This window comes from Lytechinus pictus, chromosome 17 (genome assembly GCF_037042905.1).
Source record: "Lytechinus pictus isolate F3 Inbred chromosome 17, Lp3.0, whole genome shotgun sequence".
Classification (NCBI taxonomy): domain Eukaryota; kingdom Metazoa; phylum Echinodermata; class Echinoidea; order Temnopleuroida; family Toxopneustidae; genus Lytechinus; species Lytechinus pictus.
In genome coordinates this window covers 4,361,110-4,373,649 of record NC_087261.1, presented here as the reverse complement: position 1 = coordinate 4,373,649, position 12,540 = coordinate 4,361,110, and the positions used below count along the sequence as shown (strand labels likewise).

General features: G+C 37.8%; 1 pseudogene; it reads left to right on the top strand.

Annotated features, from left to right (window-relative positions):
* The first annotated feature begins 2,202 nt into the window (after positions 1 to 2,202).
* Positions 2,203 to 8,445, top strand: LOC129279848 (galactose-3-O-sulfotransferase 2-like; annotated as a pseudogene).
* The last annotated feature ends 4,095 nt before the right edge of the window (positions 8,446 to 12,540 follow it).

The following is a 12,540-nucleotide window of genomic DNA, read 5'->3' as shown; positions in this document are numbered from 1 at the left end:
AAACTAAAGGGCACATTCTAAAATAAGAGCATATATGATTTCTGTATGATTTATTGGGGTACAAGTGCCCCCTGCCTCCGGTTCCGCTGCCTCTGTTCTCCCCTCCCCCTCTCCACAACCCCACCCTCTACTTTCCATCTATCTGATTCATTCTCGAAGAAATATAACTAAATGTTTTTTGTTGCGATATCTCTTTATATTATTACTGACTCTAAAACCGCAATTTGGGATAACTTTTACAGTACTTTGTCGCCCTCATACGATGAAAGCATTATATGGAATTTGGATGAAAATGAACTGATCAATGAACCGAAGTCCGTTCACATGTCTCCCATGCTGATTGTTCATGTTGTTTGTTTTTTATAATAATAATTTCTTTAATCAAACCAATTTCAAATGAACCAACAACTAGTTCATGGCCTTCAACAATGTCAACTATATCGGTCGACAAACTCGACATTTTTTTTCATATTTCAGTCACGTAGGCCTACATTAATTATCAGTGTTAAATCATCTTTTAATATTTGACCTAAACTCAAATTGATTTTGACATGCTGAATACGATTTAATTTTCCTTTCTTATGTCAGCTCCGATAGGCTTATGCTTTTGTAAACTATGATCAAAACATCTTTCAAGTTACCTTGATAAAGATTACATCGCATCGCAGATTGCATAGGGGAAAAAGTTTAATTAATCATTATTAATTTAGCGTTCTGACCAAAATCAAAATCAAAATTTATGTCTTAATTTGATATTATTTGAAATAAATCCTTCAATTATTTATTAATCAACAATTCAAAATCTAGAAGAATTGGAACAATAATAACTTCTGATGACCGAGCCGCATAGGGTAATGAGCCCACCCCCTAAAAAATTGAGATTCGAGGTTGCCAAACTTGGCACATGGGGCACACTTTAAAAATTAAAAAAGTCCAAAATGAAAATCCATATTTTATTTTTCGAAATAGACATGAAATGAAATACTCCAAAAATCTGCTTTGCACAATTGATCGTGGGCGCGGCAGTCGCTATGCAGCGCCAGATCGACGAGGCTCTATCCCTTTAATCGTTGAACGCCAAACATGGTAGCAGCAATTCCCATCTTTTAACGTCTTTTGGTCTGACGCGGCCGGGGTTTGAACTCCCGACCTCTCGGTTGTGAGACGGACGCGCTACCAACTGAGCCAACCGATTATTATTTGATAGCTGTGATATGATATTCAGAAAATAGTACATTCCACACTTTATTATCCATTCATTTTCTTTCTCTTCTATCTTATCATGTTTTTCTTAAACATGATTATTACTTTTTTTTTTTTTTTTTTTTTTTTGGGGGGGGGGGGGGTGTCCATGGCCCAAAGGCCGCCCTCCCCCCTCTATCTGCACGCCAGTCACTGTGGATGATACTCTCTAGTCATGCCAGTTGTGCTGTGAGGACTGACTGCGAAGAAGAAAAAAACTTTTTCTCAAGAATTCTCATTTCAAGCAATCAGAAGACCAACAGCGAGGTGAAGGTCCTCTGAGATCGCGGGGACCTGGATCAGATCGAGGATAAGGGCACTGACGCATGCACCTACTGTCATCGATCTGGGCCCCGTCTTGCAAAGAGATGTGATTGATCGATCCGAGCAACCTCAACTATATGGGAATTCATCGATGTCATCATTTTCCTTCCAAAATTCAAAAATTTCAAAAGTCCTCAGTTGAATACAAAGAGGAGCACATCAAAATTGTCAAGATAACAATGAATGTATGAGCTAGTATACATCATTATACACAAAACATTTTGAACAAACATTAGTTGCTGTTGATCAGATCAATCGCAACTCTTTGTAAGACGGGGCCCAGACAAAAAAATATTTTGAGATTAGAAGCAGCTATCTCGGAGTTGACATTTTCTTTCCTGAAATTTACTGCAATATTGACTTTTATTGACGGTCACGAAATTGAATGATACATTTTAAAAATGAAACCCCTCAATAGGGAATGAATTATTGTCTGTATGTTGTAGACTACTATAGAGGATGCTGCCCGAATTGCTGAATACGCAGAAATGCATCCATCCATCATCATTCAAACCATCATGGACCTACAGGTCCATGTTCAAACCAACACTCGTGTAGTTAGCCAACAGCGCATTGCATCATATACCAGAGAATTATCCCCTGATTATTATCATATGTACCAAGGAGTTACCTCACTCGCAATTTCCTGGTCAAACATATACAGGCTTTCCAACTCCCTGTTCTGTGGATCTATTCCGGTTTCCCCACCACACGAGGTTCATTGCGATTGACCTCAACATGTCTGCAATTCAGATGTCAGACTTCCACTGTTTAGGATACGATCCCAGCTCATCATAATTATGAAAGCAGGTAAGGCAATATGAATTTATTTTTGTAACTTCGTATTCATCTTCCATTGCTTGTATAATATTTCGCTTTAACTATGGATGAGTATTAAATTGATATAGGAATATAAACTCTTATTTCTTTGGGGGTGATTGTTAGCATCATTATGCTCATGCATCAATGGCCAAATGGTGTTCGAACCAGGGAAATGGGAGTCTAAACTTCCACTTCCCTGTCTACAGCTGTTCGAACGATGTGGTCTCTTATCAATTATATTCCCAGCAATCCTTGTTCATATGAAACAATATACCTCGAAATTATTATTCTCATTATTCTCCATGGATATTAGTTTGTTTTCAAGACGTCTTTTATGACTGCTAAACGTTGATATCATGTCGATATAATATTTATTTCAATAAACGGTAATATAATATTGTTTTGATTGTATGTGGCACATGGATCCGGCGGGGCCAAGGAGAAGGGGTGATCGCATCATTGACGACTGAGGTGAAGATTTCAGCAATAATCTCTAGCCTATATGAGGCCAACCTGAAAATCAATCATGGGGTGGGGGCTATATACATCACGCAATAAACATGTTGACGGTTAGTGCATGTGATTGCAAATTATTAATATGTTTATCAATAACTTTGCAATGATATTTTCAATTTTCGAGAAAATTTCCATTTATGGAATAACTATTGTAACTTTATCCCAATCGTTATTCTCATCAGTTTTTAGAGGAAATTTTTCCACAATGTCAACCATAAAATTATAATTTCTACCCACATTTTTCATGACAGCATCACGAGCATTATTGGTTACGAAAAGCAAAAGCTCATACAAGTTTTAAACAGTCTAGAATAATTGTTCTCATAATTGGCAACGTTGCTTCAAAATTACATAATTAGTCTCTATTACACAGTGTTTAATATTTCCTTGATTATAACGATATCTGAATGATGCTGCTTTTCCTTTTCTCGTTTGGTGAACTCAACAAACATGACTTGTGTGTTGTTGTGTCAAATTTACATTTTCCAAAGTCTACCATATATGGAGAGGTAATGAGGGAACATGATTTTTTTTTTGCACAAAACGTGGAGAGATGCACGTGTATTTCCATTTCAGAACCGATTTCGATGATACTTGTATTTAATCAAATTTTTTCTCTATTTCCATCTTCATTAAAAAAATGATTTTTTTTTTGTCCCAGTTTCTTTGAACCTGGATCACAAATATGTTGATTAATTGATTGGCAACTCACCGATTGCATGCTGCTCGCTGGGCTTGTGAAGTATGAAGTATAATTGGTTTAATATCGGGTTATTATAATCATGCATGATTGTGAAGATATTTGAAACCCGTTCATTGTAAAATTGGCCTGTTGCTCCATAATGATTAGCAATTCGCTTTCTGTCTTTCTTCTTCTTGTTCCAGAATTCATTTCATCGTATGATGATGTTTGAGACAAAATGGCCATGATGCGCATTGGGAAAAGGGTAAGTCAACATGGAAACCGTCGTTAAAAGAATGGTCCAGGCTGGAAATATTCATATCTCAATATATAATTCACACAGCAAAATGCTGAAAATTTGATCAAAATCGGATAACAAATAACAAAGTTATTGAAGTTTAAAGATTTGCATTATTCCGGTGAAACAGTTCTTGGCATGTCTTTATGAATATTCATTAGGGGGGGCTGATGATGTCATATCTCCACTTGTTCTTTTGTATTTTATTATATGAAATTAGGTTTATTCAAAAATGTTCTACCAAGAACTAAAACAATTGGATTAACAACTGATTAAGTACATTAGTTATTGATTGCCGCAACTTATTTCATCATAATGGAGACACATCATTTTCAAATGAATGAAAAAATGAAACACTTATGATTTCATGTAATAACATAAGAAAAAGGAAAGTGGGGATGTGACATCATCAGCCCACCTAATGAATATTCATGAAAATGTTCATATAACTGTTTCCACAAAATATTGATAAACTTTAAAATTAAATAAATTCGTTATTTGTTATCCGATTTTGATGAAATTTTCAGCATTTTGTTCTGTGCATTTCACTCTATTTATCTAGATATAAATATTTTCAGGCCGGACCATCCCTTTAAGGGCAAGTCCACTCAAACAAAGACTTGATTTGAACGAAACAAACACAATGCTAACAAAATCGAACAAAGATGCTAACAAAATTGGCTATAATGTAAGCAGGCTATGACTTTTCAAAGTTTCGTTTAATTTCACAAACCAGTATACAACCTAAGAACAAATTCAATCCACATGCAGTGCAAATTAGAAAACTAGTAGGTCTATAGTATATTTCATATTCATAGTCTTTGAATGCTATATTTCCGTCCATGGTAGGTTCTTTCCTTCCTGTAAAATTTACAAGATTTGCTCTCTACCCCCCCCCCCCCGCTCTCCCCCTCGCTCCCTTCTCTCTACTCCTCTCTCTCTTTCATACTTCTAACGCACTTAATACTCTCATTTGTAAATGTGAAAGAAACTTCATATAATTCAGCTTTTTTCATTTTCACTCACTACCATTTTCTAAGTAAGTAAGTAAGTAAGATAGGTAAGTACGTAAGTTAGGTAAGTACGTAAGTAAGTAAGCAAATGACTATGTAAGTAAGCAAGTTTGTTAGTGGGTAAATAATAGGTAAGAAGTAGTTAAGTTCCTAATTATTATAAGGAAGTAACTTGATTCTATCAAACTAATTAAAATAACTTACTTATTAACTAATCAATTAACCATAAGAAAGTTAGTAAGTAAAGTAAGTAAGTAAGTAAGTAAAAGTAAGTAAGTAAGAAACTAAATATAGGGTTACACCAAAACCGAATTCTCCCGAATAAATCGGACTGATTCTGTCCGAATATGGCCTGGTTCGGATTAATTCGGTAGATTCGGAACCTATTCGTCTCTGATTCGGGAGCTCTCCGAATATGGAGGAATGGGCCCCGAATAGGTCCCGAATTAGTGCAGACATACAAATAATTTACCCAAATCAATTTTGACCATCCAGAATAAAGCGAAATTCCACCCGACTAGGGGCAAGAATCGAGCCAAAGGTGACCAGAATCTACCCGAATCTTGGCCCGATTGCTCCGATTACAGCCGAATGTTGACTCAATCGGAACGAATTTGGCCATGTGTGCCGAGCTCGGACCGTTACTCCCCGAATGACACGAATATGTCCTAATCTTCCCAGAATACTCCGAATGCCTCCCCTTATCCAACCGAATGCCATCCGAATACATCCAGATTCCCGAATGTAGCCCGAATGGAATTGTTGTGGCAACTTTCGGGAGTATTTTGGAGGGTACTTGGCTGGTTATGAACATTTTAAAACTAGCCGAATTTCCCTGCGAATGTTCCTGAATCCCTCCCGATTTTTTTTTTTTGCATTCGCGGTGGGAGAACAGAATACTCCCGATTCCACCCAAATATGTATGTTCGGATGGATTCGCAGCGGCTGATTCGTTTCCGGTGTAACCCAGGTTTAAGTAACTAACTACCGGTAAGTAAATTGTAGCACTTTGGTCTTCTTCCTCCTCTCTCTTTTTCTTGTCTCATTAGCATCCCTGTCTTCAATCTCCATCATTTGTTTATCATTTCTATAGGTTCTCCTTAAATTTGGAGCATTCTCCATCACTTTATTACTCATCGTCCTCGCTTCTTTGTCACTACTCTCACCGAAGAGGGCGCGTGTCACAGATCACAATAATGCTGCCAAGTAAGATGGGTTTTTTTTTTCACTTTCTTCTATACATCTATGTATAATCATGTTCTTCATCATCTTAAAATTTCGTGTAGTTTGAAATCGATATAGTAGGTAGTGATTACTTCTATTCGCTGAGTGAAAGTATTCGTAAGTAATATTTTTAGTGTTTCCTAATCTAACAATAATCAACCCTAATGATTGAACTTGAACTAATAAAACGTAATGCTTTGAAAGAAGAGGCAAGCAAGTAGGCCAGGTTAATAAGCAATGTTTGGGTTGATTTAGAGATCTTGATTTGCCCTCTATCTGATCTCCATGACACGGTTGTCTCGAAAAGATATCACTGATTTAATTGAATCACCACCGGTTACCTACAAAATGCATCTTATCCAAAGTTATACATTTTTTTACCGAATATATTAAGAAATCCTGGGCCCCATCTTATAAAGAGTTGCGTTAGACCTGATCAACCACAACTATGGAAAGGCAGCATCGTCAACATCTAAAATGTATGTTCGTTCAAAATGCTTTCTAGATGATGTGTAATCATAATCGTTTTCTTGACAATAAGTACTCGCCTGATTGTTTATGAAGGACATTTTGCAAATGTTCTGGATAAAAAAATGCCAATGGATGATGGATTTCTATACAGTTCAGGTTGATCTGACCAATCGTAACTCTTTGTAAGACAGGACCCAGATCTTCGATTCTGCTCTTTGCTACTATAATTCTTCTTTTTTGTTTTAATTCTGTTTTCCGCACACTCTTTGTTTCCCATCGCAGATTGCGGATCGATCCTGTGGCATCTGGAGTCAAGTCACCAAGCAGGCACGGTGCAAGAAATGGACCAAGGAGATATGCCCAAGGACTCGGGCCCAACAAATATATATCCAGTAATGTATCTTGGGTTCACAAAAGCTTGTTAGGGAAGAGCAAGCACAATATTACATTGGATTTTGTGCCGAAGACATCAAACCGTACTCGAGGAAATGCCTCCATTTGGACACGCGAAGAAACTGGCAAGAAGGTTCTTGAAAGACAGGAGGACATCCGTCGCGTTCGCCATCAGTTAGAGGAGAAGAAGCAACGACGGAAAGAAGAGATTATTAAATTGACGTCTAAGGCGTCACGTCATGGGGACGGTTCTTGTCACCCACAGGGTAACGTAGCTTACATTAAAACTCATAAGACCGCATCGACGACGCTTCAAACTGTGATAAACAGATACGGTTTACTGAATAAGCTCTCTTTTGTCATGAACAAGGTCAGTCCAACCAATGGGCACTTTGTTTACATCCCGGTCACCAAGCACAGTCCAAGGTATTTCTTTCTTCCACCCCTTGGTGTAGCGGCCAATGATTTTTCTCATTTTAAATACAACATGATAGCTGTTCATCTGCGGTACAATCGATCTGCAATGGACTACTTCATGCTACCGGAAACAAAGTATATCACTATTATCCGTGAACCAAGTGCACACTTCGAATCTGCATTTAACCACTTCCGGTTCACTGACAGTTTCTCCCCTGCTACTCACTGTCGTGTAAAGGGCCATGAGATCGAGGAGTTCATGCGTCGGCCGGGATACTACAGGAGGCGACTGAAGACACTTCCGTGGGACACCACCCGCGGGCTTAGATGGTACTACGCTCGAAACAATCAGATCTTTGATCTTGGGTTAGATTCAAAGTATCACGCAGATGAAACGATGGTCAACCGGACTGTTGACAACCTTGTCAAGGAACTGGACCTTGTCCTGATCAGCGAATACTTCGACGAGTCTTTGGTCCTTCTTAAGAAAATGCTTTGTTGGTCGTTTGATGACATCGTTTACATATCGAAGAACCAGCGTCCAAGCCGAGTGGATATCAATCAAACAACGCGCCAGAGTATTCGCGAATGGAGCCGCGCGGATACCATTCTCTATGAACGATTCAACGCTACTCTCTGGAAGAAGATCAAAGACTACGGTCCAGAATTCTTGAGGGACCTAGCCACTTTCCGTAAAAGAAAAGAGGATGTCTTTCGAGAATGTGCTGGGGAAGAATACGTACGTTCGCATGGCATCTTTAAGCATACTGAGTTTCGTCCTAGCGAAAATTCCACTCTCTTCTGCACCCTTGTGGCTGAGAGCAAGACTAGACTGTTTCATCGCATTTGGATGCGACAGGCCGGGGTGTGGAACGCGAGACTCAGAGCGTCCAGGATTAGAACCGATGCCAAAGCCAAGGTTGCCAAGGCTAAGAAAGCCATGGCGATGAAACAAGCAAATCAGAGAAGAACAAATGGAAGGGCAGCTCAAGGTAACGTGAAATTATCATTGAAAGAAACGATTGGACAAAAGAACTCTGAAGAAGGAGACCTTGATGAGGTATCCATTGCACCTCAATCTAATAAAAATAAGATGGAATGTGCTGACATGTCTCCTGAAGTTAATCTCAACTTTGAAAGTTCTAATGGAAATGAACTCATTTTCTTAGAAGAAATATAAGAAGTGTTGCACACCGCAATGATCAAAATCTTGTTCATAGTCGTTGTAATATCTATTGCCTTCGTCTTCAGATTATGGGGCTTTCTTGAGGTCATTCAATAATGTACATGCTAGGACCGTCCTGACTACCTTTGCGATAGTTTAAACATATCATGTGGATATGATTCGCATGTTTTCAGCATCATGTCGCGACACTTGTCTAGTTTTTGCTAGTTTTCGCAATCGCGATGGGAACGGATTCTACAACATAGTAAATATATTGAAAATGCCTGTCAAACACAATGAGCAGCTGAGAGCTCTTTGTCGAAAATTATTGGTCAACCAAGGGTGTTTCACAAAGATTTAAGTATGACTTAAAGTCACACTGAAATACTTGTTTACTTAAGGTATAAAAGGCATGACCGCATTGGTCAGATCACGCCAAAAGGACGTGCACTACTTGATCAATATCTTATTGATCAATAAGATTACGTGTTGCACATCATGTACTCATCGGCATATAAGTGCGACTCTAATACTGCTTTTACGGTATGGTCGCTGGGTTCGGTCGCAGAGACCGTACCCAGCGACCGATGAAACCATAGTGTGAAAGCATTTAATTGTACTCAGAGACCAATCGTTTTGGTAAAAAACGATCGCTCGCTGAGTCCGACCTAAAACTTCGGCGACCGATGCAAGCTTGATGTGAAAGCACATCGTACTCAGCGACCGATCGAAATTCAATGATCCCTATACATGCCCACGCGCTATCTCTACTTCCGCTTCCGGCTTGGTCAGCTATACTATTCAGATCAGTGAGTCAGCTATATAGCGACCGATTGCTCTGGGCCTGACCAAATTTTGACGGCGGTGTGAAAGCACGTCCGATCGGTCGCTGGGTACGGCCTCTGTGACCGTACCTTGGTGTGAAAGCAATATGAGTCATACTTAAATATATGTGAAACACGTACCCCCCTCATTAGATTCTGAGCTGACCTGCTGACGTAAACATGGTAAAATTGCAAATAAATTTCGTTAGTCCGGAGTCCAGGAGCCCGTTGCAGAAAGAGTTGCGTTTGAACGTAAGTCAAAAAATCAATCGCAAGTCCAAAATGCGCGCTGTTGATTGGTTGAAAATCAAGTTGCGCATGATTTTTAGAGTTGCGTTTGATTGCAACTCTTTCTGCAACGGGCCCCAGGACGACACAGCTGTTTTTGATTCACTGATTTTCGACAAAGACTTATTTGTCATGAAAATGCTTTTGACAATAGATTTTCTATATTGAAGAATCAGTCCCCGTTGCAATTTCGAAAACTTCCTATTTTGAGAAGACCTCAATGTAATATTTGCTTCATGAGTTTAGTGGAAATACGCGTATGAGCGAAGATAATACAAATTAAGTTGTGATTGATGTAAAGCCCGCATGATATGTATGTTGGCAGTTTTGTATATATATAGCGTGCTGAAAATTATTTGAAAAGTAATTGATTAGTTTGCCATATAAGCTTTCTCAAATAAAAAACATTTTTCACAAAACCATTTCCTTTGTGTTTCTCTCTAATTTTCGATAGGTATTTTTTCTTATGTTTATTGTAAACAGGTATGTTTTTTGATTGATTGAAAATCACATTTATTTCCTTCAAACAGATACAAAATAATATTTGACATAGTAACGAATACAGTATATATTTCGACACAATTTTGAAGGAGGCGAAAACCCGGAAAGCAGTGAGCAGTATGTAGTGGCAGAGGCGTAAGTTCGAGGCCGAGGGGCACGTGCCACCCAAATCGGCTCACAAAAAAAAAGAGAGAAAAGTAGCAGGGGAAGAAAAAATTATTGTATATTATATCATATCATGTTCCATAAGATTTTTTCATAACTTTATGAAACAATTTGCTTAGCGCCTATTTGTTAATTATTCCTGGTGCTCGCATCGTCTGTTTAATGAGTTATATAAACCTGTTGTACAAAACATCATATTTTCATGTCAATATACACCAAGCAAAAAAATCCTGGCATTTCGAGTTATTATGGTTTTATGTAGTGACACAATGCTTCTTTTCCATGACTAATTAAAGGAATTGCCCCCTTTTAAGGTCTGAATATAAAGCATTTTCAGTCCGTCTTTACGTTCGCATTAGCGGATCGGTAAGATATGTCTGCTCTTCATGAATTCCTTTAAATAAGTTCTTATAATGCCCCTTTTTCTGGTCTGAATATCAAAACTTTTCAGCTAGCGCATCGCGCTCGCATAATTTGTTTAGTGAAATACGTATGGTCTTATAGTGAATTTCTACAAACAAGCCTTATAATGCCCCTTTTCAGGTCTGAATTTCAATATTTTCAGCCCGTGCTTCGCGCTCGCAATATTTGATTGAGATACGTATCATGTTTATGGTTACCAAAATATAATGTCCCTGTTTGGGGTCACAAAAATTTCAGCAAGCATTCACGCTCGCATTAATTTAGTGAAACAAGTACGTATCATGATTCATGATTACCAAAATATGCTTTTAATGTCCCTTTTTAAGGTCTGAATATAATAAAATAGCTCGCGCTTCGCGCTCACATTTTTTTATCAGTGAGATACATATCCGTTTAATGGCACAGTCTGTATCAGGTCAGTATACCTGGCAAATGAGCGCGCTTCGAACGCCCACTAAATGACTCAATTTTTTTTCAGGTGACCCCCCCCCCCCAATGTCGTGACCCACGGTACGCCACTGCGTACATGAATTCGATCCGAGCAGCATTTAAAAAAAAAAAAGGAGAGAAGAGAGGGGTCAGAATGGTGAAAATTGAAGAGTTCGATTCCTTGCTTGAAAGTAAGATGGCGCTAGATAGAGGGGTGCCTTTATAAGAATGAATTAAGCCATTTTCAGTGGCACCATGGATGGACATTCACAATGCACTTATACATGTATAGAAGTGGAAAAAGAATTGGCTTTTTTTCTCTCTGTTGTCTTGAATTGATTGGATTTCAGAATAACGACCCGATTAAATTTTTAAAAACTATATATTTTAAATTCAAATACCTGTCCACAGAAATTTTAATTAAAGATCGGATTTCAAGTTTAGAATGTGATAAGGCTGGACTTAGGAACCAATGGGCTGAGCAAGGGCCAATCATCTGGATTTTCGTTTTATTCCTAAAAATCAATATTAACGAGTACGTTGAGCAACGTCCATCTAGCTTTATACTTCCCTTTTAAATTTATTTATTTATTAGAACATATTTATTCAGGTACAAAAGATTAGCATAAAACTGTTTTTCATCAATGACCTAATGAAAACATAAAGAACAACATAAATCATCATACCATACATGAAAATAAAGTCAAAATCTAAGTCAAAGATAACAATGCTTAGTAACATAAATAAACAAATATTTTTACTTAAATGATAATATGAATCAAACTGAAATATCTTAAGTTATCAAAAGGGAACAGTTACTAATTATAAAACTACTAATTGTATAAGTTATTAAATCTGTGCAATAATGCGAGCGAGCGGGCCGAGCAATTTTAAGTAGGCCCCTAAGTAGTTTTTGTGGTGAAAAATGTTGTTAGGAGAATACACGATACCTATTTACTTTATAATTTATCAGCATATCTGACGAATATTGCGTGGAATTTTCTTTCCTTTCGTTCGGAGCTATTGTGCTTTTAGATGCAAGCGAAGTGAAGGATCAAAAGACTTTCACTTATATGAACAGATCAGATTACTTTAGAGATTGTTCCAGATTACAGATTGGTTTCAGAGATTGGAGTTTAGAGCTACAGAAAAGTATACTACATTAGTTTGCAACATTTATATTATCTTCATCTTCAGAGTATAGTTACCATCAGACTTACCCATGTATTTATCATCATCATCATCATCATCGTCAAGTAATCATCTTTAATCAATAAATTATTATTTTGAACTGACAGTTCAGGACAACAACAACAACAATATAAGATCCAACGACAACACAA